General features: G+C 36.5%; 2 long non-coding RNA genes across 2 annotated transcripts; both read left to right on the forward strand.

Moving 5' to 3' along the window:
* The first annotated feature begins 590 nt into the window (after positions 1 to 590).
* On the forward strand, positions 591 to 964 carry LOC114778366 (uncharacterized). Its single transcript, XR_003746318.1, has 3 exons — positions 591 to 635; positions 727 to 786; positions 870 to 964. It is a non-coding gene; the product is annotated as an uncharacterized LOC114778366 (long non-coding RNA).
* Positions 965 to 967: 3 nt separating this feature from the next.
* Positions 968 to 1,378, forward strand: LOC114778367 (uncharacterized). The gene is made up of 3 exons (XR_003746319.1): positions 968 to 1,034; positions 1,114 to 1,158; positions 1,235 to 1,378. It is a non-coding gene; the product is annotated as an uncharacterized LOC114778367 (long non-coding RNA).
* Positions 1,379 to 23,206: the final 21,828 nt, after the last annotated feature.

Consider the following 23,206-nt stretch of genomic DNA (forward strand, 5'->3'; position numbering starts at 1 on the left):
ACAGACCAAAACAGAAACCTTATTTAAATGATATATGTTTTAAAACTGTTTCTAGTTAAAGAAAAACTATTTTGCCTTCAAACAAAGTTAATTTCATACCCCTACTGCTAAAATAAATGAAACCGTTTTATGATATCCCACACACACACACACATAGACCCTAGCACATCCTCTAACAATCTTTAACACCTAACCGTACCATTTGTTTTACAACGAGAGTCATCTGGTTCCACCATTCTCGCAAACACTGAATCAACATGTGACCTTACAAATCTCACACACACGCACACACACACACACACACACATACACACACACACACACACACACACACACACACACACACAGAGGTCTATATAACAAGAGAGACCCTCGAGGTCTTCATTCAACTGATCGACATCACAAGGACCAGCACCGACGATGAACTCTCAGTAAGTTTTTCATAACACATAAACTATAAGTCTTGTTACAACGTATGTGTGTGTATATTTATTTATTTGTTAATAGGTGTAACTTTTCTGTAGAATCACTCGAAGGACCATCAAACCTGGCGTGTTTTGAAACACCGGGGTTCGAAAGTCTATGGACCGAGGGTTTTGGTGCGGGTGATTCTGAACCACAAATTTCATACCAAGGTAATTGTAAAAACCACAGATCCTACTAATAATAATATCACTACATAGTTGTGAGTGTGTGTTTTTGACCGTGTATGCATTCTAATAGCAGAACATTATCCAAATTCCAACGTTGTAACCGCGGATGTTGGATGCTCTGCCGACAGTTTAGGTAATATATTTATGACTATCTAATACGGTTTTATGAATTTTTCATCATATGGTTGTGATTGTAATATCTCTCGTTCTGTACAGCAACCATCAGACAACTAGTGGCCACCATTCCTGAGCCAGGCGTTGATAATACAGGGGTCGACAAGCCGTCAGGTCGGAAAGCCACACGCAAACGCAAGCACCTAGCTCCCGTGGTAGATCTGTGCGTGGAAAAGTCACAAAAGCGTATGGTGAAAAAGCCGCAAGGTGTGTATTACATATGTTTTAACACAATTTATTATTATTTTAATAAAATATTGACAATCAGGTTTGATAAAACTATCAGGAAAGAAGACGAAAACAGATTTCAAGCTCCCGGAAAAGCCAGAAGGTGTGTATTTACATGGTTTTAACGCGATCGTTATTTTAATAAAATATTAATTTTAACATCGTGTGATTTGTTACAGGTAGAAACCCCGTAAACGTTGATCTCGACTTTGTCACCGATTGGACCAACACGGATTACAAAGCGTGGGATGCGGTAGATTTTGCCAGATCAGACATCGCCACGCAAACAGAACCAAACCACATCGACCCACAGAGGTACCGGCGGTTTTCTAATCATTCTGAATGCTGTGTATGCCTTAAACAGGTATTAGATAACATTGTTAAGGTGTATGACTTGCAAGAAAAGTTGATTAGGACTGTAGGGATTATAGCCAAAGCTGTAGAACATACATCAGATCTGAAGCGTGTCGATTGGTCATCGTTATCAGCGGTTTTGTTGCGTTTAAGTGGCATTTCACGTGTGTAAGGGTGTTTTAAAACTTGTTGTCATCCATAATGGAGTCGTCTAAATGTCAATGTATTGGTGGTGATGCTGTGGAAGATTTTAATAAAACACTACACGAAATGTTAAACATCGAGACATGGGGGGAAATTGAGATATTTACATTTACATTTACGGCATTTGGCAGACGCCCTTATCCAGAGCGACTTACAACGTGCTTTCAAGTTACCATCGATGAAGAGATCAATTCCGGTTCACTAGGACCCCAACTATGAATACATCTATTTAATTCACTCTGTTGTAGATTCTGTACACAAAGTTTGACAAGAAAATTACAATTTAATCTAAATATTCTTTAAAGAGGAAGGTCTTGAGCTGCCGTTTGAAGGTGCTCAGTGACTGAGCTGTTCTGACCTCGAGGGGAAGTTCATTCCACCACCGAGGGGCCAAGACGGAGAAGAGTCTGGATGAATGTTTTCCTTTTACCTTCAGAGATGGAGGGACCAGGCGAGCAGTACTGGAGGCTCGGAGTAGACGAGGTGCAGTGCGAGGTGTAATGAGGGCTGTGAGGTAGGATGGTGCTGCTCCATGTTTGGCTTTGTAGGCCAGCATCAGTATTTTGAACCTGATGCGTGCAGCTACTGGGAGCCAGTGAAGGGAACGTAGCAGAGGGGTGGTATGGGAGAATTTGGGAAGGTTGAAGATCAGTCGTGCTGCTGCATTTTGTATGAGTTGTAGAGGTCGGATGGTACATAGAGGTAGACCAGCTAGAAGGGAGTTGCAGTAGTCCAGTCGTGAGATTACTAAGGACTGAACCAGTAGTTGGGTGGCCTGGGTTGACAGGTAAGGGCGGATTCGTCTGATATTGTAGAGAAGGAATCTACATGAGCGGGAAAGATTGCTGATATAAGTTGAGAAGGAGAGTTGGTTGTCTATTGTTACGCCAAGGTTGCGGGCTGTTGCAGAAGGAGAGAGCTGCGAGTTGTCTAGGTAAATAGCAAGATCCTGATGTGGTGAAGAATCTGCTGGAATGAATATTAGTTCAGTTTTGGTGGGATTGAGTTGGAGGTGATGGGCTGCCATCCAAGACGAGATGTCTGTTAGACATGCAGAGATTTTGGAAGCAGCATGTAGATCAGAGGGAGGAAAGGAGAAGAGGAGTTGTGTGTCATCAGCATAGCAGTGGTAGGATAATCCATGTGAGGAAATGACCTCACCAAGTGATCTCGTGTAGAGGGAGAAAAGGAGAGGACCTAGCACCGAGCCTTGAGGGACACCAGTGGAGAGTCTACGTGAGGTAGAGGTGGATCCTTTCCAAGTCACTTGGTAAGATCGCTCATCAAGGTAGGAAGCAAACCACTGCCATGCTGAGCCCCGAATTCCAAGCCTCTTCAGGATTGACAAGAGAGTCTTGTGGTTAACGGTGTCAAATGCAGCAGATAGGTCAAGGAGAATAAGAACTGATGACAGTTTTGCCAATCTGGCTGCATGTAGCTGCTCGGTAACCGCCAAAAGGGCAGTCTCGGTGGAATGAGCTGTTCTGAAGCCAGACTGGTTAGGATCCAGGAGGTTGTTCTGTGATAAATGGAGTGATAGCTGGTTGTAGACACAGCGCTCAAGGATTTTGGATAGAAACGAGAGGAGGGAAACTGGTCTGTAATTGTTAATGTCTGTAGGATCAGCAGTGGGTTTCTTTAGGATTGGAAGAACCCTGGCTGTTTTGAAGGCGGATGGTACGTGGCCAGATGAGATTGAGCCGTTTATGATATAAGAAATGAAAGGGATGAGGTCAGGGGAGATAGTTTGAAACATTGCAGAAGGTATTGGATCTAGTGGACAGGTGGTTGGGTTGCCTGTGGAAATAATCTGAATGATTTCATCAGATGTGATTTTAGAAAATTGATTTAGAGTAGTTGTCGAATTTTCAGAGGGAAGAGTAGGATTAGTGGTGGAGAATGTCTCACAGATTTTTTCAATCTTCCCTGTGAAGAAGTTGGCAAAATCATCAGCTGTTAATGAAGTTGGGGCAGGGGAAGTCGGGGGGTTGAGTAGGGATAAGAAGATGTTGTGGAGTTTTTGAGGGTTGTGGGCAGAGGCTTCTAGTTTTGTTTTGTAGAAAGCAGTTTTAGCAGTAGTGAGGTTAGTAGAAAATTTGCGCAGAAGATTCTGGTAATCCAGTAGGTCTGAGTCAAGTTGAGATTTCTTGTATTTTCTCTCCGCTGCTCGAAGAACTCTTCGATTGCTACGCAATGTATCGGAGAGCCAGGGCGCAGGGGGAGAAGTCCTTTTGGGTTTAGTTGATATAGGACAGAGTTGATCAATGGAAAGGGAAAGTGAGGTGAAGAGAGAGTTAGTAGCGGTCTCTAGTGGTAAGGAGAGGAATGAGTCAGGGGTTGGGAGATGTGAAAGAATGCAGGAAGATACAGATGAAGGTGAGACAGTGTGAAGGTTTTGTCTAATGAAGGATGGACGGGGGACAGTTGTGGATCCTGTAGGTACAGTGAGTGTAAAGGTCAGGAAGTGGTGGTCAGAGATGTGAAGGGGAGTGGAAGAAAGGTCAGAAGTTGGAGAAGGACGACTGAAGACCAGGTCCAAGACATTCCCTCCTTTGTGTGTGGGAGAGATGTTGCTGTTGGTTAAGGAGAAAGAGTGGAGAAGGGGAAGAAGGCAGGATGATTGTAGCTGGGCTGATGGAAGGTTGAAGTCACCAAGGAGAGTTAGGGGGGTTTCTAAGGAGAAAGTGCTGACGAGAGTGTCCAATTCATCTATAAAGGTCCCAAGTGGCCCTGGAGGGCGATATAAGACTATGAGAATGATGTTCACAGGAGAAGAAACTGAGACTGTATGGAATTCGAAAGAAGAGATGCTAAGATGTGTCAGAGGCATTGGTGTGAAGGACCAATTTCTAGATATTAAAAGGCCAGTACCCCCTCCTCTCCCAGTTTTTCTAGGAGTGTGGGAGAACGTGTAAGCAGAAGAGAGGGCAGCAGGTGTAGCAGTGTTATGTGGGGATATCCAGGTCTCTGTTAGTGCCAGGAAGTTTAGGGAGTGGAGAGTAGTGAGACCAGAGATAAAGTCAGCTTTTTTAACAGCGGATTGACAGTTCCAGAGTCCACCTACCACCCTTGTTTGAGAAGTAGATGACAGGTTGGGGTAGATGAGGTTGTTTGTAACAGAGCCTCTGCAGCGTGAGTATGTTTTTCTGGGTCTGTAGGAGACAGTTACTGGGATAGTTTTCAGACACATGGTTACTGTGAAAAAAAAAGGCTAAATGGAGGTTTAAGGAGAGATGCCAGGTTTGAATGAGACAGCTGCTGCTTTTCCGCTACAGACATAGTCTGTAGCGGAGTGACCTTCCTTATAAATCCCTAAGTCCAGCCCCCTAATTTGCACCTCAGGGAACCCGAAACTACCAGTGATTGACCAGCTGAGTATGATAATGATGCCAATCACTTGGTGCTACTTAAACACAATCTACCTTTCAAATACACACAACACAATTGATGCTGCTACACAGTCCTACAGCTGAGCTTACAAATAGACAGTAAACAAAATCTAGATCCTACCTTTCCAGAAGAGACTAATACAACGATGGACAAGAATGTTTTACATCAAATTCAAAATGGTTGTGGTGCTGAATCTGATCCAGTATCCTTAGAAGAATTGTCTATAAGGGGTGGTGTGATAGACGGTTACCATGTTACACCTAAACCACGGTTCAATGGGGTGGTACTGCGTCGTGATATTAATTTCAGATCCGTTTCGAGCAGCGACATAACATCATATATTTCACACATCCACGATGTATTCAAAGATATCGTAAAATTCTCACACACACTGGCCGGACAAAGCGGTGTTTTCGATGTCACACTGAGTGGCGATACCCTGGTTTCAGATGTTAATGCGATCCTTTCACCCGCGAATAACCATTCGTATGAAATTCTGATGGACGCCATCGAAAAAATAATCCAAAGTAATAAAAAAATTATGTGCGATGAGACACTACACCTGACTGTTTCAATCGCTAGAGGTCGTGATGGGGGCGCGCGACGTAAATTGCGTGATTTGGCTCATGATCAGATAATAAGCAAGAACAGGATGAATCTATTCTGCCCCGTTAATGTTACAAACCAATTGTGCTTCACGATATGCCTGGCAAATTTTGTAAACCCTGAGAAACCAACAGCTTATTTAGAAAAATTGGCTGCCACATTTCAGACACGGTGCGGGCTGCCTATTCACCATAAAGTCGGCTTTAATGATGTTCCAAAATTTGAGAGCTTATTGGACATCAAGATTGTGATCTTTTACAGATCAGACGTAGGGGTGTTGCAGAAATTTCAAACTAGCACTGTACCGCATGCAAAAACAGCCTTTTTATACATACACGACAGCCATTACTACGGAATATTAAACCTCAAGGCGTTCATGGGGGTGCCGTATGTCTGTGAATTCTGCTATGCCGGTTACACTTCGTTCCGAGACCATGGTTGCAAATACAGGTGTGATGTTTGTAACGACCCCCGCTGCCCTTCAAGGGTCACAGGTTCGAGATATTGCTCGTCTTGTGGGAGGTTTTGCAAGTCTGATTTTTGTTTTGACAAACATAAACAGCCCCGTCCTATGAAGAGCGATCCTAGCGTGGTAGCGTCAAATTGTGATCTTACAAAATTTTGTAAGAATTGTAACAGGCGTTACCACGTTAGTGTTAAAAAACCCAAACCACACACGTGTCCGACACCACACTGTGTTCATTGTCGTGAAGAACTGATTCCAGACGCTAAGCATGAATGCTTCATACAACCCATTAGATTGAAGGAGACAAATAACCGCTAAATTTTTTTTGATTTTGAAACACGTTTCGAGAACGGCAAACATCATGCAAATTTTGTTTGCGCAATTACATTTACAGGTGTGGAGTTCACGGCTGAGGGTGACGGGTGTGTGCGTGAATTTGTGAATTGGCTCCGTCGACCAAGGTTCAACGGTTTCACATTTTTAGCACACAACGCTGCAGGGTTTGACAATTTCATACTTTTGGAATATTACTCCAAAAACGGGATCAAACTAGATGTGACAATGACTGGATGCCGTCTGATATTCATGTTTGATGCATGTTTTAAACAGCGTTTTATCGACAGCTATTCTTTTCTACCGATGAGTCTGGCAAAAACAACAGCTGCGTTAAATCTCACCACCACAGAAAAGGGTTATTTCCCACACAAGTTTAACACACGCTCAAACAACCATTACATAGGCCCATACCCGGATAAGACCTTTTATGGATATGACAACATGTCCAATGCTGGCAGACGTGAATTTGATGACTGGTACAACGAATCAGCGTGCGGTGTTTTTGATTTTCAGAAGGAACTCCGTTTCTACGGTCGAAACGACGTCGTGCTGTTAAGAGAGGCGTGTCTGAAATACCGTGATGAGTTCATAGAATGCACAGGTCTAGACCCGTGATACACTCGCTCTTACACATAACAACGCGTACACAAGCCAAAACAAGGCATTTTCAGACATTAGCATCGAATGGCTGGAATATGTCAAAACAACCAGGCATGTGAACATCCAACACGCTCTGACAGAGGGTGAGGTTGTGGTTGGGAAATACTGTCTTGACGGCTATTATGAAAAAAATGGTCGTAAATACGGTTTAGAATTTAATGGGTGTATGCATCACGGACATGATTGTAAATACACACCCACCCAGACACATCCTTTGTCAAGGCTCCCGTACAGTGTTTTAAGAAGGCGTTTTGATGATAAGATTGAAACCCTCACCAAGGTGTACGGCTTAAAAGTCGAAGTTATGTGGGAGTGCCAGTGGCGTCGTTTAAAACAGGTCGATCCATCAGTCATAGAGTTCATGTCAACATATACACACCCCAGTCGTCTAAAGCCGAGAGACAGCCTCTTTGGCGGTCGAACGAATGCGTACAAACTCTATCACAAAACATCGGACGGTGAAAAAATTCGTTACTTTGATTTCACCAGTCTCTACCCGTTTTGTCAATCATCAAAGGAATATCCGATCGGCCACCCACAGATCATTTTGAAAGACTTTGATAGTCTCGAAAATTACTATGGGTTGATTAAAGCAACGGTGTACCCGCCACGTGGTCTCTTACACCCTGTGTTGCCTTACCGATGCGGCGGCAAACTAATGTTCCCGCTTTGTAGAACATGTTGTCATCTTGAGAATCAAGCGTCACCATGTACTCATACTGACGGCGAGAGATCTCTTTCGGGTTGTTGGGTTAGCATTGAATTGTTGAAAGCTGTACAGATGGGTTATGTTTTGGCTGAGATTCATGAAGTGTGGCATTTTGAACAAAGATCAGAAACGTTGTTTGCAGATTATGTGAAAACGTTTCTACAATACAAGCAGGAAGCCAGTGGGTACCCGCCGGGGGTTGTGACGGATGCTGAAAAGCATGCCTACATTGAAGATTATTTTCAAAAACAGGGTATCCGTCTGAATCCTGAAAAAATCTGTTCAAACCCTGCAAGGAGAAATATTAACAAACTCCTATTGAATTCACTTTGGGGCCGATTTTCAATGCGGGAAAACCTTCCATTCACAGAGTTGTTGAAAGAGCCTGATGACTTTGCTCGATACATTTTTGGGGGCGGTCATGAAATCACACATTTTGCATTTGTCAACGGTACGATCATTCCAGGATCTCACATTTTCGATTTGGTTAAGAACGTTACCACCGCTCAAACTATGAATCCTCATAGGAGACCCAAGGGGTGGCGTGAATTCTTGAGTGCTATAGCAATGTTGAACATACCTCTTTCTACGGTTCCAAACAGACGTGAGGTCATTTCATTTAAAAACATTAACAAGACTTTTACCACCCGTGATGATGATGATGGTGATTCAGAACCACCTGCGTTTTCATCGCCACGTTTAGATACAAGCGCATGGTTACATTTTTAAAAAGTGTATACAGTCTTGTTTAAAATGTGTTTGAACATGTGATGACAATAAACAAACTTGATGATACATATATTTGTTTTTCGACTCATTTATTTAGAATAAGATTTTTTCATAAACACCTCACCAGATTGTATACATTGAGAGTTTTTAAACATATCACAATTATAGACATGCGGGTGTAGTTTTTTTTCACAAATAGCGAGACCTTTTTATCATTTTTAGTCAAGTCGTTGGAATATTTAGATAAAACATCTTCATAGCTCAAACCCTTTGACATGTGGTAGAGAAAGAATACACAGTGTTCGCCGCACGTAACCGATGATAAATCCTGAACCTGTTTATTTGAAAATTGTACATTGTAACATGTAGTTTTTAGAAATTTATAAACGGTTGACGGAAACATCTTGCTGTCTGGCCTGTTTCCAAAACTGTCAAAAAAACAACCGACACGGTCTTCAGTTATGTACACAGCTAACCAGTGTTCACCCGGTTGGTCCGAACTGTGTGTGTTAATTATCACAGATGCTGGTAATGTTGTCACAGGTCTTTTGGGTAATTGGTTGGCCGGCAGTACGCCTAAAAAACACGTGTTTGTGGAGATTTTGTCCATAATATTTAATAGTTGTACGGTGTTCATTAATTCAGTAGTGGTCCACAAGAATCTGCCTGCGATTGGACACTTCAATCATGCTATCAAATATAGCGTAAACTATTAAATTGATAGTGTTTCGAAGCGGTTGTCTAAAACGCATTTCCAATCTGATGTTCCCTGATCTAATTAATGACATGTGTTGGCTGCATTCTTCGTCCGGCGTGAGGTTTAAAGCGTAGAGTGTGTAACCGTTCAAGAAATCCTCTCTGTCGATAGACAATGCCCGATTTTTTAGATGTCTGCCGGTTGATAACGCCAACTGATAAAACTCTCTTATAGCAGAACCTTCTATGTACTGTGGTTGAAACGGCTTGGCAGGGAATTGCTGTCCGTCCACATACACTGCTAGGAATTCTAAATCATAATATTTGAATGCAAAAGGGTTTTTAGCATAAGATCCTGAAAATGCGTCATTATCAACCATCCCAATCACAATGGCTTTTGGTAGTGTCCCCAAAAACAGGTTTTCCTGATTAGCGACGCGTGTTCCGGTGGGCACGGAGAAATTTTTTAAGTATACCCTGTCGATAGGGTATTTAGCTGTTGCTGTGAGTAATGCCTGTGCGTGTCCCAACCTGACAGCTGGTGACACTGAAACCTTTTTAACAAACATGGACGCTGCCAGTATGTTTATTTTATAACCCAAATTGTCACTGCGCATTAAGCAAAATTCATCTTTAGCACGTGTTAATCGAATTTTTATATCAACGCCGTTCAACATGAGTTTTTCTTGAAAAAAGATATCGCTGTGTATGGGAGATAATAATTCAACAACGCTACTAGCATTAGTGAATGCTGCCCTCTTGTTCAACCCCCGGTTTGCTCCAGCCAGATCCGCAGTATCCATATGACCCGCAGTATCCTTGTAAAATAGGCCCGCTGAGAAAAGCGTTTCGAGCGCATGACGGTCATAATTTATCAAACACTCAAGAAGACTTCTGTACGGGTATGTATTTGAACTCTGTGAGATCAGCCGATCCCCCAGGGATACATCGACCTGTGAAAATATTGTAGCTCCGGGGTAATTAACCAAGCCGACTGGTGCACCCTCATCTATATCGGTGCCATCCGGTTTAGTGATCTTGAGTCTTGTGTATAAAAGTGTATTGTTTAAATCAATATAGTCTTCACCGTTTCCAGCTATGAAAAACTCCAGGGGTGCCGAGTCAGTCAGTGCCGAGATAGGCGGCACTTCGATGTATGTACTTTTTTCTATAGACAACTGCGTCATGGGGACTGTAAACAAATCCAACTCTGACTTTACGCATTCATCGGACATCCCGTGTATTAACGCCATGACTAAAAGATGTTTTTTAAATTTCTTTTAGTCCGATACTCATGCATGCGTTGTTTACCCCTCGAGTTTCTTTTAGACACTGAGTTTTGTTTCTTCTTTACTTTGCTTTTCTTTCCATGTGTGATTCGTTTTACACCCGGTGGTTTGTGTTCATATCGCCTGTTCATTACCATCATACCTGAACCATCTTGTCCAACATCATTTTGTCTAGGTCTCATGACATTCGTTACTACATCGGTAACAATGTTCTTTGCCGCCGATTTTAGATGGGGTTTTGCTATAGCGAAACCTTTTTTCAATAGCGGTAGTGCCATTCGGAAAAGACCTCGGAAAATACCGCCAAGCCCTGCACCGTACATGGAAGGGGCGCCATAAAAACCTGGAATCCCACCCCCAGCTTGGTTTTGATAATACGTCACATAACGATGAGGGTCTATCGTGTACGGATTAAAAGCCTTCATAGTTTCTCAAATTCTTTGAGATTGTTTCGTGGGTCTGAAGTGTAGTTTTGTAACCACCTTGCCGTACTTAAATGGTATGACACAATTCTGATCTGATTTCACTTCTACAGCTATATCGCTGATGTGTGATTTCGAAACACGTACGTAGTGCGCTCTGTCATACTTGACTGTGACAAACTCTTTGTTTTTCCCGGTTATATGTACACATCGTAGAAGGGGTACAAAATAGTCACCCACCGCCTGATATTCTATAAAGTCTGTATAGACAAAAAGGCTATATTCGCCACCATACAGGTCGGCCGGATATGATGCATATGCTCGACTCAACGGATCCACAGTAATGCTTGCGTCAAAAAATTAGTTATTCTTAAATCCTAAAATAATCCTAAGCTTGCCTGATATCGCTATGGTGACAGATTTGTTCGAATAGACATAAACCTTATTAATAAGGTCATCATAACCAAATGTAACGCCGTGTACCCTGGTATAGCCGCTTATCTCTTTGACTATGTCTGTAATGCTTGTGTAATAACCTACGCGTATTGTAACATCCAATCTCTCCCCTGTTATATTATTGGTCAAAAAGATGATTTTGTCATCCTCTCCAAAAGTCGGCCATGATCGCGGGTACTGGAATTCAATCAGCGCTACTTCCCAATCGCCCTTTAAAATAATAGGTTTCGCGAGTTTGGTCCTATACTTTGATATGGTATTATCAGGATATACGCTCTGTGAGGCATTACACGGCAGGGTTACATAAGAGCCTTCGTCCCCCATGGTGTTGTTTTATAGTGAATGAAAGACTGATTCTGGAACAAACTATTTAAACATCTACTACGTCTTTTTCATCAACCCAAGAGTTAAATTTTTCAGGCCACCCCAACCACTTCACAAAGACCTTTTCCCCATGTTCTTCCTTTCCAAAATTTTCTCAACTTTAAACGGTTTATTACTGATTAGTTTGATCTTTTGCAATTCTTCTTCATAAAAGGTACCGTCTATTATATCGCCATCATAATCTACCAGTTTGTAGACCGGTGGATTACGCGGGATACATGCTGATATAGTAAAGAATTCATCTGTGAAGTTTTGTTCATATCCTTTTGTGAATGCACCTCTTGCTTTAGAAATTCTTACAATGTCGCCTGTTTTGTAATTGAACGTAACATTTTTCTGCTTCGCATCGTTCACACCGTACAATGACTGAAACACTCGTGCTTCATTTGTAGAGCAGACCTGTGCAGGTTTCATTTTAATGCTACGATGGTAGCTGGCATTGTATGATTTTATTAAATCAGGAAGTACGTCTATATACCTTTTAGAATTGACCGATGTCAGATATCGCCACATTCTACCCTTAATAGTCCTGTTAAAACGTTCGATAACGCTTGCCTTTAATTCGCTACCTGTGGCAAAATGGGTGATGCTGTGTTTTCTCATTAGATTTTGAAATCCTTTGTTGAAAAACTCCTTTCCTCGATCGGTCTGTAATTTTTGAGGTACTCGTCCTTCCTTTAGAATAGTTTCAAATGCTCTAGTCACCTCAGCTCCGGTCTTGTTTTTTAAAATACGAGCCCACGCATGTTTACTAAAAACATCTATACACGTTAACATGAATTTATAACCATCGTTTTCCTTTGAATACATAGACATGTCAACAAGATCTGCTTGGAATTGTTTGTCTATACCATACACCACAACTCTATTCCGCTTGTATTTTAAACGCGCTGGTTTGTGTAACGTGTATGCATCCTCCCCTGATAACCAGTCAGAAACCGTCTTATTAGACAACCGGACCCCTGTATTTTTAAACACGGCATCTTTTAACCTTGTTTTACCACCGAAGGAGCCCTCGCTGTCTGGCGTATAGTAGTCTGTTTTTAAAAGGTCAGTCATGATGGGTTGCTTCGTGAAATAATGACACATTCTATTTTGGTTACACATTATTTATTTTCAAATTATGCGTTGTCGAGGTATTGTAAAAATTTCACACATATATCTAAATCTCTCTCAATAAGGTATGAAACCAGCGTCTCGACGATGGTATAAACATTCATCATGACGTTTTCACGCAGTTTAACAATACAAACATCGGTTACGTAAGCACACAACGTTATGATGTGGCCTATTTTAAAACTATGATTACACAACATGCTTTCTATGATCCTACATATAGACGCATGACAACATCCGTCACCATTTACACACATGTGTACAAGATTACACCATACTATAGAATTTCTTCTGGCTAACGTCATGTGTTTTTTTAGATTGTCCAAATGTATGCTAGATGTCACATAAATACTGTTAAAATCAAACACTTCATCCGCAATAACATTACACAACTATGATGTTAGTTCAGATTTAACAAAATCTTTTGACAGACTGAAACCCATGTTTACAGAACAGTCTTCTCACCCCAGCTCTTTAGCGCTTCATAAATTACATCAGCACTTTGTGAGTCAGCAAGCCTCTCAGTCATCTGATCCAGCCTCTGGAAAAAGAAAGGTTCATCTTCTAATTCGTAGGCCAGCGCCCCCACAGCACCATTGATTTTCTGAGGATGTACATAGAGGCCGCACGCTGTTAGAACGTTTGTGATGAGGTGGTGTGTCTCAGGCTGGAAAAGTCTCTGCTTTATCTTGTCCATGTTGGTAATGTAGAAATATCCCTCCGGCTCATAGAGACACGGGTGTTGGGTCTGACTCGGATGGTCCACCATGCAGCCATAACAGGTTTCCCGTAGCAGTCGTCCGACAATGTTTTGGAGGATTCTGCACACGCAAAACTTTATGGTTTTAAAAGCTTTTAGTGTGGAACAAGTCAATTCGTCGCCATCCCACTTGTTTGAGACATCGCCCACATGTGTCGCCGCCGGTGGTGGCTTCTCATCAGAGGTTTGCAACGACGGGATGTCTACCAATGGTCCAGGCATGTATGTCAAATTCTGCAACCCCAGACTGTCACCCAGTTTGTCGATCCAAAAACAGTCTTCAACAGCATCAGCTGCACCATTCAGTCTAACAGCCATGACTTAACAGAACCTGTGATCACCCAGATTGTGTTAGGGGTCTGGGGTCCTGTTCTGCTTTTTAATGGTTAGCCGTGTGGGGGGTGGTTCAGGGTGTGACGTGGCATTGTCACACTCCGCCTCCCCATGAAAAAGACACACCCTGATTTCGTTGTATCCGGCCAAAATCTCGCTCCATTTAAACAATCTGTCAATCTTCTTGAAGACGTTGTGGAGTATGGCCACATCACACCACGGGTACATCACTTTCACATCCTTTGGCGATCCATACACATGGCGTTCACAGTCTGGCACCACACGACTGACATTCTTACCACTACACACGTAAATGTAAGACTCTGATTTCCGCTCTTGACATTCACCACACATGTAGTAGTGGTTTTGATCCGTAGCACCGGTCCACGATATGTAGAAAGGCCCCGTATTTACATCTTCAATCTTTTTCCACCCGTTATTCTTGAACAAACACCAGTCTTCAGCATAAAACGACACACACAATTGATCGTCCGGTGTAAACTCCTGGTCCGTGTCCACCGAGTACAGTCTCACATGACGTTCCTTCTTGTCAAAAATATAACCGCCGACACGTCCATCGGATAACATCCATTCATATTCTTCACAGCCACCAGGGTTCTGAAGAAAATTCACCAAGGATCGTGGCCTTCTCCTTTTTGGCGCAAATGGTGTATCACAAACTATCCTGTTTGTAACAGGCGTAGGCGTAATACATCTCTTCATAGCTGCACCAAGCGGGCTGCCCATTGTAACAGAGTCTGTTGTACTCTGTTCAGAGACATCCTACGCCTCTTTTATTACCCTATGCCACCGTGGTAAACACACACACACAACACCTTAGCCATATGTATGGGTTGGGGTTAGAGAAGGGTCAGGGAGAAGGGAAGGAGGTCATAAATTACGCGCTGGTGTCCGGTGGAGAAGGCAGAAGGGAAAAGGCTAGGAGGCCATAAATTACGCGCACAGTGTTCAGTGTCCAGTGGAGAAGGGGAGAAGGGGAGAATGTAGAAGGGTAGATGGTCATAAATCACGCGCTTTTTCCTCATACAGATATGTCATCAATCATTTTTGACATAAAGTATATTATTATAACTACTAACAACAAAAGTCAGAAGTAAAAAAAGTGGAAAAACTGACAAAACGGACATGTTTTTTTTTTTACTTTGTCATTTTTTTCACTTTTTCTCTTCTGACTTTTGTCATTTTTTGTAATTTTTTTAACCTTTTTACTTCGGACTTTTTTTTTTTTTTTCGACTTTGTAGATTTTTGAGCATTTTACAATTCCAACTTAGTTGAATAAGTGGAAAAAATGACAAAGTTAAAAAAAACAAAAGTCAGAATTGAAAAAGGGAAATAACTGACAAAACTGATTTAAAAAACAACAAAAGTCAGAAGTAAAAAAAGTAGAAAAACTGACAAAACTGACATGTTTTTTTTCGACTTTGTCATTTTTTTCACTTTTTCTTTTCTGACTTTTGTCATTTTTTGTCATTTATTTTTAACCTTCTTACTTCGGACTTTTGTTTTTTTTTTTTCCGAATTTGTAGATTTTTGAGCATTTTACAATTCCAACTTAGGTTTTTTTTTGACTGTCATTTTTTTCACTTTTTCGCTTCTGACTTTTGTCATTTTTTTTAACCTTTTTACTTCGGATTTTTCTTTTTTTTTCGACTTTGTAGATTTTTGAGCATTTTACAATTCCAAATTAGGTGAATAAGTGGAAAAAATGATAAAGTTAAAAACAAACAAAAGTCAGAAGTAAAAAAAGGAAATAACTGACAAAACTGATTTAAAAAACAACAAAAGTCAGAAGTAAAAAAAGTGGAAAAACTGACACAACTGACATGTTTTTTTTTTTGACTGTCATTTTTTTCACTTTTTCGCTTCTGACTTTTGTCATTTTTTGTCATTTATTTTTAACCTTTTTACTTCGGATTTTTTTTTTTTTTCGACTTTGTAGATTTTAGAGCAGTTTTACAATTCCAACTTAGGTGAGTAAGTGGAAAAAATGACAAAAAAAAAAAACAAAAGTCAGAAGTAAAAAAGTGGAAAAACTGACAAAACTGACATGTTTTTTTTTTACTTTGTAATTTTTTTCACTTTTTCGCTTCTGACTTTTGTCATTTTTTGTCATTTTTTTAACCTTTTTACTTTTGACTTTTGTTTTTTTTTAGACTTTGTAGATTTTAGAGCATTTTACAATTCCAACTTAGGTGAATAAGAGGAAAAAATGACAAATTTAAAAAAAAACAAAAGTCAGAAGTAAAAAAGTGGAAAAACTGACAAAACTGACATTTTTTTTTACTTTGTCATTTTTTTCACTTTTTCTCTTCTGACTTTTGTCTTTTTTTTTTTCATTTTTTTAACCTTTTTACTTCGGACTTTTTTTTTTGAATAAGTGGAAAAAATGACAAAGTTAAAAAAAAACAAAAGTCAGAATTGAAAAAGGGAAATAACTGACAAAACTGATTTAAAAAACAACAAAAGTCAGAAGTAAAAAAAGTGGAAAAACTGAAAAAACTGACATGTTTTTTTTACTTTGTCATTTTTTTCACTTTTTCGCTTCTGATATTTGTAATTTTTTGTCATTTTTTTTTTAACTTTTTACTTCGGACTTTTGTTTTTTTTTCTGAATTTGTAGATTTTTGAGCATTTTACAATTCCAACTTAGTTGAATAAGTGGAAAAAATGACAAAGTTAAAAAAAACAAAAGTCAGAAGTAAAAAAGGGAAATAACTGACAAAACTGATTTAAAAAACAACAAAAGTCAGAAGTAAAAAAAGTGGAAAAACTGATAAAACTGACGTTTTTTTTGACTGTCATTTTTTTTTCACTTTTTCGCTTCTGACTTTTGTCATTTTTTGTCATTTTTTTTTTTAACTTTTTTACTTCGGACTTTTTTTTTTTATAATTCCAACTTAGGTTTTTTTTTGACTGTCATTTTTTTCACTTTTTCGCTTCTGACTTTTGTCATTTTTTTTAACCTTTTTACTTCGGATTTTTCTTTTTATTTCGACTTTGTAGATGTTTGAGCATTTTTCAATTCCAAATTAGGTGAATAAGTGGAAAAAATGATAAAGTTAAAAACAAACAAAAGTCAGAAGTAAAAAAAGGAAATAACTGACAAAACTGATTTAAAAAACAACAAAAGTCAGAAGTAAAAAAAGTGGAAAAACTGACAAAACTGACATGTTTTTTTTTTTACTTTGTAATTTTTTTCACTTTTTCGCTTCTGACTTTTGTCATTTTTTTAACCTTTTTACTTCGGACTTTTTTTTTTTTTTTTCGACTTTGTAGATTTTTGAGCATTTTACAATTCCAACTTAGTTGAATAAGTGGAAAAAATGACAAAGTTAAAAAAAACAAATGTCAGAATTGAAAAAGGGAAATAACTGACAAAACTGATTTAAAAAACAACAAAAGTCAGAAGTAAAAAAAGTGGAAAAACTGACAAAACTGACATGTTTTTTTTTTTACTTTGTAATTTTTTTCACTTTTTCGCTTCTGACTTTTGTCATTTTTTTAACCTTTTTACTTCGGACTTTTTTTTTTTTTTTTTTTTTCGACTTTGTAGATTTTTGAGCATTTTACAATTCCAACTTAGTTGAATAAGTGGAAAAAATGACAATGTTAAAAAAAACAAATGTCAGAATTGAAAAAGGGAAATAACTGACAAAACTGATTTAAAAAACAACCAAAGTCAGAAGTAAAAAAAGTGGAAAAACTGACAAAACTGACATGTTTTTTTTCGACTTTGTCATTTTTTTCACTTTTTCTCTTCTGACTTTTGTCATTTTTTGTCATTTTTTTTACCTTTTTACTTCGGACTTTTTTTTTTTTTTTTTCGACTTTGTAGATTTTTGAGCATTTTACAATTCCAACTTAGTTGAATAAGCGGAAAAATTGACAAAGTTAAAAAAAAACAAGTCAGAAGTGAAAAAGGGAAATAACTGACAAAACTGATTTAAAAAACAACAAAAGTCAGAAGTAAAAAAAGTGTAAAAACTGACAAAACAGACATGTTTTTTTTCGACTTATTCATTTTTTTCACCTTTTCTCTTCTGACTTTTGTCATTTTTTGTCATTTTTTTAACCTTTTTACTTCGGACTTTTTTTTTTTTTTTTCGACTTTGTAGATTTTTGAGCATTTTACAATTCCAACTTAGTTGAATAAGTGGAAAAAATGACAAAGTTAAAAAAAACAAAAGTCAGAATTGAAAAAGGGAAATAACTGACAAAACTGATTTAAAAAACAACAAAAGTCAGAAGTAAAAAAAGTGTAAAAACTGACAAAACTGACATGTTTTTTTTCGACTTTGTCATTTTTTTCACTTTTTCTTTTCTGACTTTTGTCATTTTTTGTCATTTATTTTTAACCTTCTTACTTCGGACTTTTGTTTTTTTTTTTCCGAATTTGTAGATTTTTGAGCATTTTACAATTCCAACTTAGGTGAATAAGTGGAAAAAATGACAAATTAAAAAAAAACAAAAGTCAGAAGTAAAAAAGGGAAATAACTGACAAAACTGATTTAAAAATCAAGAAAAGTCAGAAGTAAATAAAGTGGAAAAACTGACAAAACTGACATGTTTTTTTTCGACTTTGTCATTTTTTTCACTTTTTCGCTTCTGACTTTTGTCATTTTTTGTCATTTATTTTTAACCTTCTTACTTCGGACTTTTGTTTTTTTTTTTTCCGAATTTGTAGATTTTTGAGCATTTTACAATTCCAACTTAGGTGAATAAGTGGAAAAAATGACAAATTAAAAAAAAACAAAAGTCAGAAGTAAAAAAGGGAAATAACTGACAAAACTGATTTAAAAATCAACAAAAGTCAGAAGTAAAAAAAGTGGAAAAACTGACAAAACTGACATGTTTTTTTTCGACTGTCATTTTTTTCACTTTTTCGCTTCTGACTTTTGTCATTTTTTTAACCTTTTTACTTTGGACTTTTCTTTTTTTTTCGACTTTGTAGATTTTTGTGCATTTTACAATTCCAAATTAGGTGAATAAGTGGAAAAAATGATAAAGTTAAAAACAAACAAAAGTCAGAAGTAAAAAAAGGAAATAACTGACAAAACTGATTTAAAAAACAACAAAAGTCAGAAGTAAAAAAAGTGGAAAAACTGACAAAACTGACATGTTTTTTTTTGACTGTCATTTTTTTCACTTTTTCGCTTCTGACTTTTGTCATTTTTTGTCATTTTTTTAACCTTTTTACTTTTGACTTTTGTTTTTTTTTAGACTTTGTAGATTTTAGAGCATTTTACAATTCCAACTTAGGTGAATAAGTGGAAAAAATGACAAATTTAAAAAAAACTAAAGTCAGAAGTAAAAAAGTGGAAAAACTGACAAAACTGACCTGTTTTTTTTCGACTTTGTCATTTTTTTCACTTTTTCGCTTCTGACTTTTGTCATTTTTTTAACCTTTTTACTTCTGACTTTTGTTTTTTTTCGACTTTGTAGATTTTAGAGCATTTTACAATTCCAACTTAGGTGAGTAAGTGAAAAAAATGACAAATTAAAAAAAAACAAAACTCAGAAGTAAAAAAGTGGAAAAACTGACAAAACTGACATTTTTTTTTTACTTTGTCATTTTTTTCACTTTTTCTCTTCTGACTTTTGTCATTTTTTGTCATTTATTTTTAACCTTCTTACTTCGGACTTTTGTTTTTTTTTGTCCAAATTTGTAGATTTTTGAGCATTTTACAATTCCAACTTAGGTGAATAAGTGGAAAAAATGACAAATTTAAAAAAAACAAAAGTCAGAAGTAAAAAAGGGAAATAACTGACAAAACTGATTTAAAAATCAAGAAAAGTCAGAAGTAAAAAAAGTGGAAAAACTGACAAAACTGACATGTTTTTTTTCGACTTTGTCATTTTTTTCACTTTTTCGCTTCTGACTTTTGTCATTTTTTTAACCTTTTTACTTCTGACTTTTGTTTTTTTTCGACTTTGTAGATTTTAGAGCATTTTACAATTCCAACTTAGGTGAGTAAGTGAAAAAAATTACAAATTAAAAAAAAACAAAAGTCAGAAGTAAAAAAGTGGAAAAACTGACAAAACTGACATTTTTTTTTTACTTTGTCATTTTTTTCACTTTTTCTCTTCTGACTTTTGTCATTTTTTGTCATTTTTTTTACCTTTTTACTTCGGACTTTTTTTTTTTATAATTCCAACTTAGGTTTTTTTTTGACTGTCATTTTTTTCACTTTTTCGCTTCTGACTTTTGTCATTTTTTGTCATTTATTTTTAACCTTCTTACTTCGGACTTTTGTTTTTTTTTTTTTCCGAATTTGTAGATTTTTGAGCATTTTACAATTCCAACTTAGGTGAATAAGTGGAAAAAATGACAAATTAAAAAAAACAAAAGTCAGAAGTAAAAAAGGGAAATAACTGACAAAACTGATTTAAAAATCAACAAAAGTCAGAAGTAAAAAAAGTGGAAAAACTGACAAAACTGACATGTTTTTTTTCGACTGTCATTTTTTTCACTTTTTCGCTTCTGACTTTTGTCATTTTTTTAACCTTTTTACTTTGGACTTTTCTTTTTTTTTCGACTTTGTAGATTTTTGTGCATTTTACAATTCCAAATTAGGTGAATAAGTGGAAAAAATGATAAAGTTAAAAACAAACAAAAGTCAGAAGTAAAAAAAGGAAATAACTGACAAAACTGATTTAAAAAACAACAAAAGTCAGAAGTAAAAAAAGTGGAAAAACTGACAAAACTGACATGTTTTTTTTTGACTGTCATTTTTTTCACTTTTTCGCTTCTGACTTTTGTCATTTTTTGTCATTTTTTTAACCTTTTTACTTTTGACTTTTGTTTTTTTTTAGACTTTGTAGATTTTAGAGCATTTTACAATTCCAACTTAGGTGAATAAGTGGAAAAAATGACAAATTTAAAAAAAACAAAAGTCAGAAGTAAAAAAGTGGAAAAACTGACAAAACTGACATGTTTTTTTTCGACTGTCATTTTTTTCACTTTTTCGCTTCTGACTTTTGTCATTTTTTTAACCTTTTTACTTCTGACTTTTGTTTTTTTTTCGACTTTGTAGATTTTAGAGCATTTTACAATTCCAACTTAGGTGAGTAAGTGAAAAAAATGACAAATTAAAAAAAAACAAAAGTCAGAAGTAAAAAAGTGGAAAAACTGACAAAACTGACATTTTTTTTTTACTTTGACATTTTTTTCACTTTTTCTCTTCTGACTTTTGTCATTTTTTGTCATTTATTTTTAACCTTCTTACTTCGGACTTTTGTTTTTTTTTGTCCAAATTTGTAGATTTTTGAGCATTTTACAATTCCAACTTAGGTGAATAAGTGGAAAAAATGACAAATTTAAAAAAAAACAAAAGTCAGAAGTAAAAAAGGGAAATAACTGACAAAACTGATTTAAAAATCAAGAAAAGTCAGAAGTAAAAAAAGTGGAAAAACTGACAAAACTGACATGTTTTTTTTCGACTTTGTCATTTTTTTCACTTTTTCGCTTCTGACTTTTGTCATTTTTTTAACCTTTTTACTTCTGACTTTTGTTTTTTTTCGACTTTGTAGATTTTAGAGCATTTTACAATTCCAACTTAGGTGAGTAAGTGAAAAAAATGACAAATTAAAAAAAAACAAAAGTCAGAAGTAAAAAAGTGGAAAAACTGACAAAACTGACATTTTTTTTTTACTTTGTCATTTTTTTCACTTTTTCTCTTCTGACTTTTGTCATTTTTTGTCATTTTTTTAACCTTTTTACTTCGGACTTTTTTTTTTTATAATTCCAACTTAGGTTTTTTTTTGACTGTCATTTTTTTCACTTTTTCGCTTCTGACTTTTGTCATTTTTTTTAACCTTTTTACTTCGGATTTTTCTTTTTTTTTCGACTTTGTAGATTTTTGAGCATTTTACCATTCCAAATTAGGTGAATAAGTGGAAAAAATGATAAAGTTAAAAACAAACAAAAGTCAGAAGTAAAAAAAGGAAATAACTGACAAAACTGATTTAAAAAACAACAAAAGTCAGAAGTAAAAAAAGTAGAAAAACTGACAAAACTGACATGTTTTTTTTCGACTTTGTCATTTTTTTCACTTTTTCTTTTCTGACTTTTGTCATTTTTTGTCATTTATTTTTAACCTTCTTACTTCGGACTTTTGTTTTTTTTTGTCCAAATTTGTAGATTTTTGAGCATTTTACAATTCCAACTTAGGTGAATAAGTGGAAAAAATGACAAATTTAAAAAAAAACAAAAGTCAGAAGTAAAAAAGGGAAATAACTGACAAAACTGATTTAAAAATCAAGAAAAGTCAGAAGTAAAAAAAGTGGAAAAACTGACAAAACTGACATGTTTTTTTTCGACTTTGTCATTTTTTTCACTTTTTCGCTTCTGACTTTTGTCATTTTTTGTCATTTATTTTTAACCTTCTTACTTCAGACTTTTGTTTTTTTTTTTTTCCGAATTTGTAGATTTTTGATTATTTTACAATTCCAACTTAGGTGAATAAGTGGAAAAAATGACAAATTTAAAAAAAACAAAAGTCAGAAGTAAAAAAGGGAAATAACTGACAAAACTGATTTAAAAATCAACAAAAGTCAGAAGTAAAAAAGTGGAAAAACTGACAAAACTGACATGTTTTTTTTCGACTGTCATTTTTTTCACTTTTTCGCTTCTGACTTTTGTCATTTTTTTTAACCTTTTTACTTCGGACTTTTCTTTTTTTTTCGACTTTGTAGATTTTTGTGCATTTTACAATTCCAAATTAGGTGAATAAGTGGAAAAAATGATAAAGTTAAAAACAAACAAAAGTCAGAAGTAAAAAAGTGGAAAAACTGACAAAACTGACAGGTTTTTTTTCGACTGTCATTTTTTTCACTTTTTCGCTTCTGACTTTTGTCATTTTTTGTAATTTTTTTTAACCTTTTTACTTCTGACTTTTGTTTTTTTCGACTTTGTAGATTTTAGAGCATTTTACAATTCCAACTTAGGTGAGTAAGTGAAAAAAATGACAAATTAAAAAAAACAAAAGTCAGAAGTAAAAAAAGTGGAAAAACTGACAAAACTGACATTTTTTTTTACTTTGTCATTTTTTTCACTTTTTCTCTTCTGACTTTTGTCATTTTTTGTCATTTTTTAACCTTTTTACTTCGGACTTTTTTTTTTTATAATTCCAACTTAGGTTTTTTTTTGACTGTCATTTTTTTCACTTTCTCGCTTCTGACTTTTGTCATTTTTTTTAACCTTTTACTTCGGATTTTTCT

The sequence above is a fragment of the Denticeps clupeoides genome, unplaced genomic scaffold (assembly GCF_900700375.1).
Source record: "Denticeps clupeoides unplaced genomic scaffold, fDenClu1.1, whole genome shotgun sequence".
NCBI classification, from domain to species: domain Eukaryota; kingdom Metazoa; phylum Chordata; class Actinopteri; order Clupeiformes; family Denticipitidae; genus Denticeps; species Denticeps clupeoides.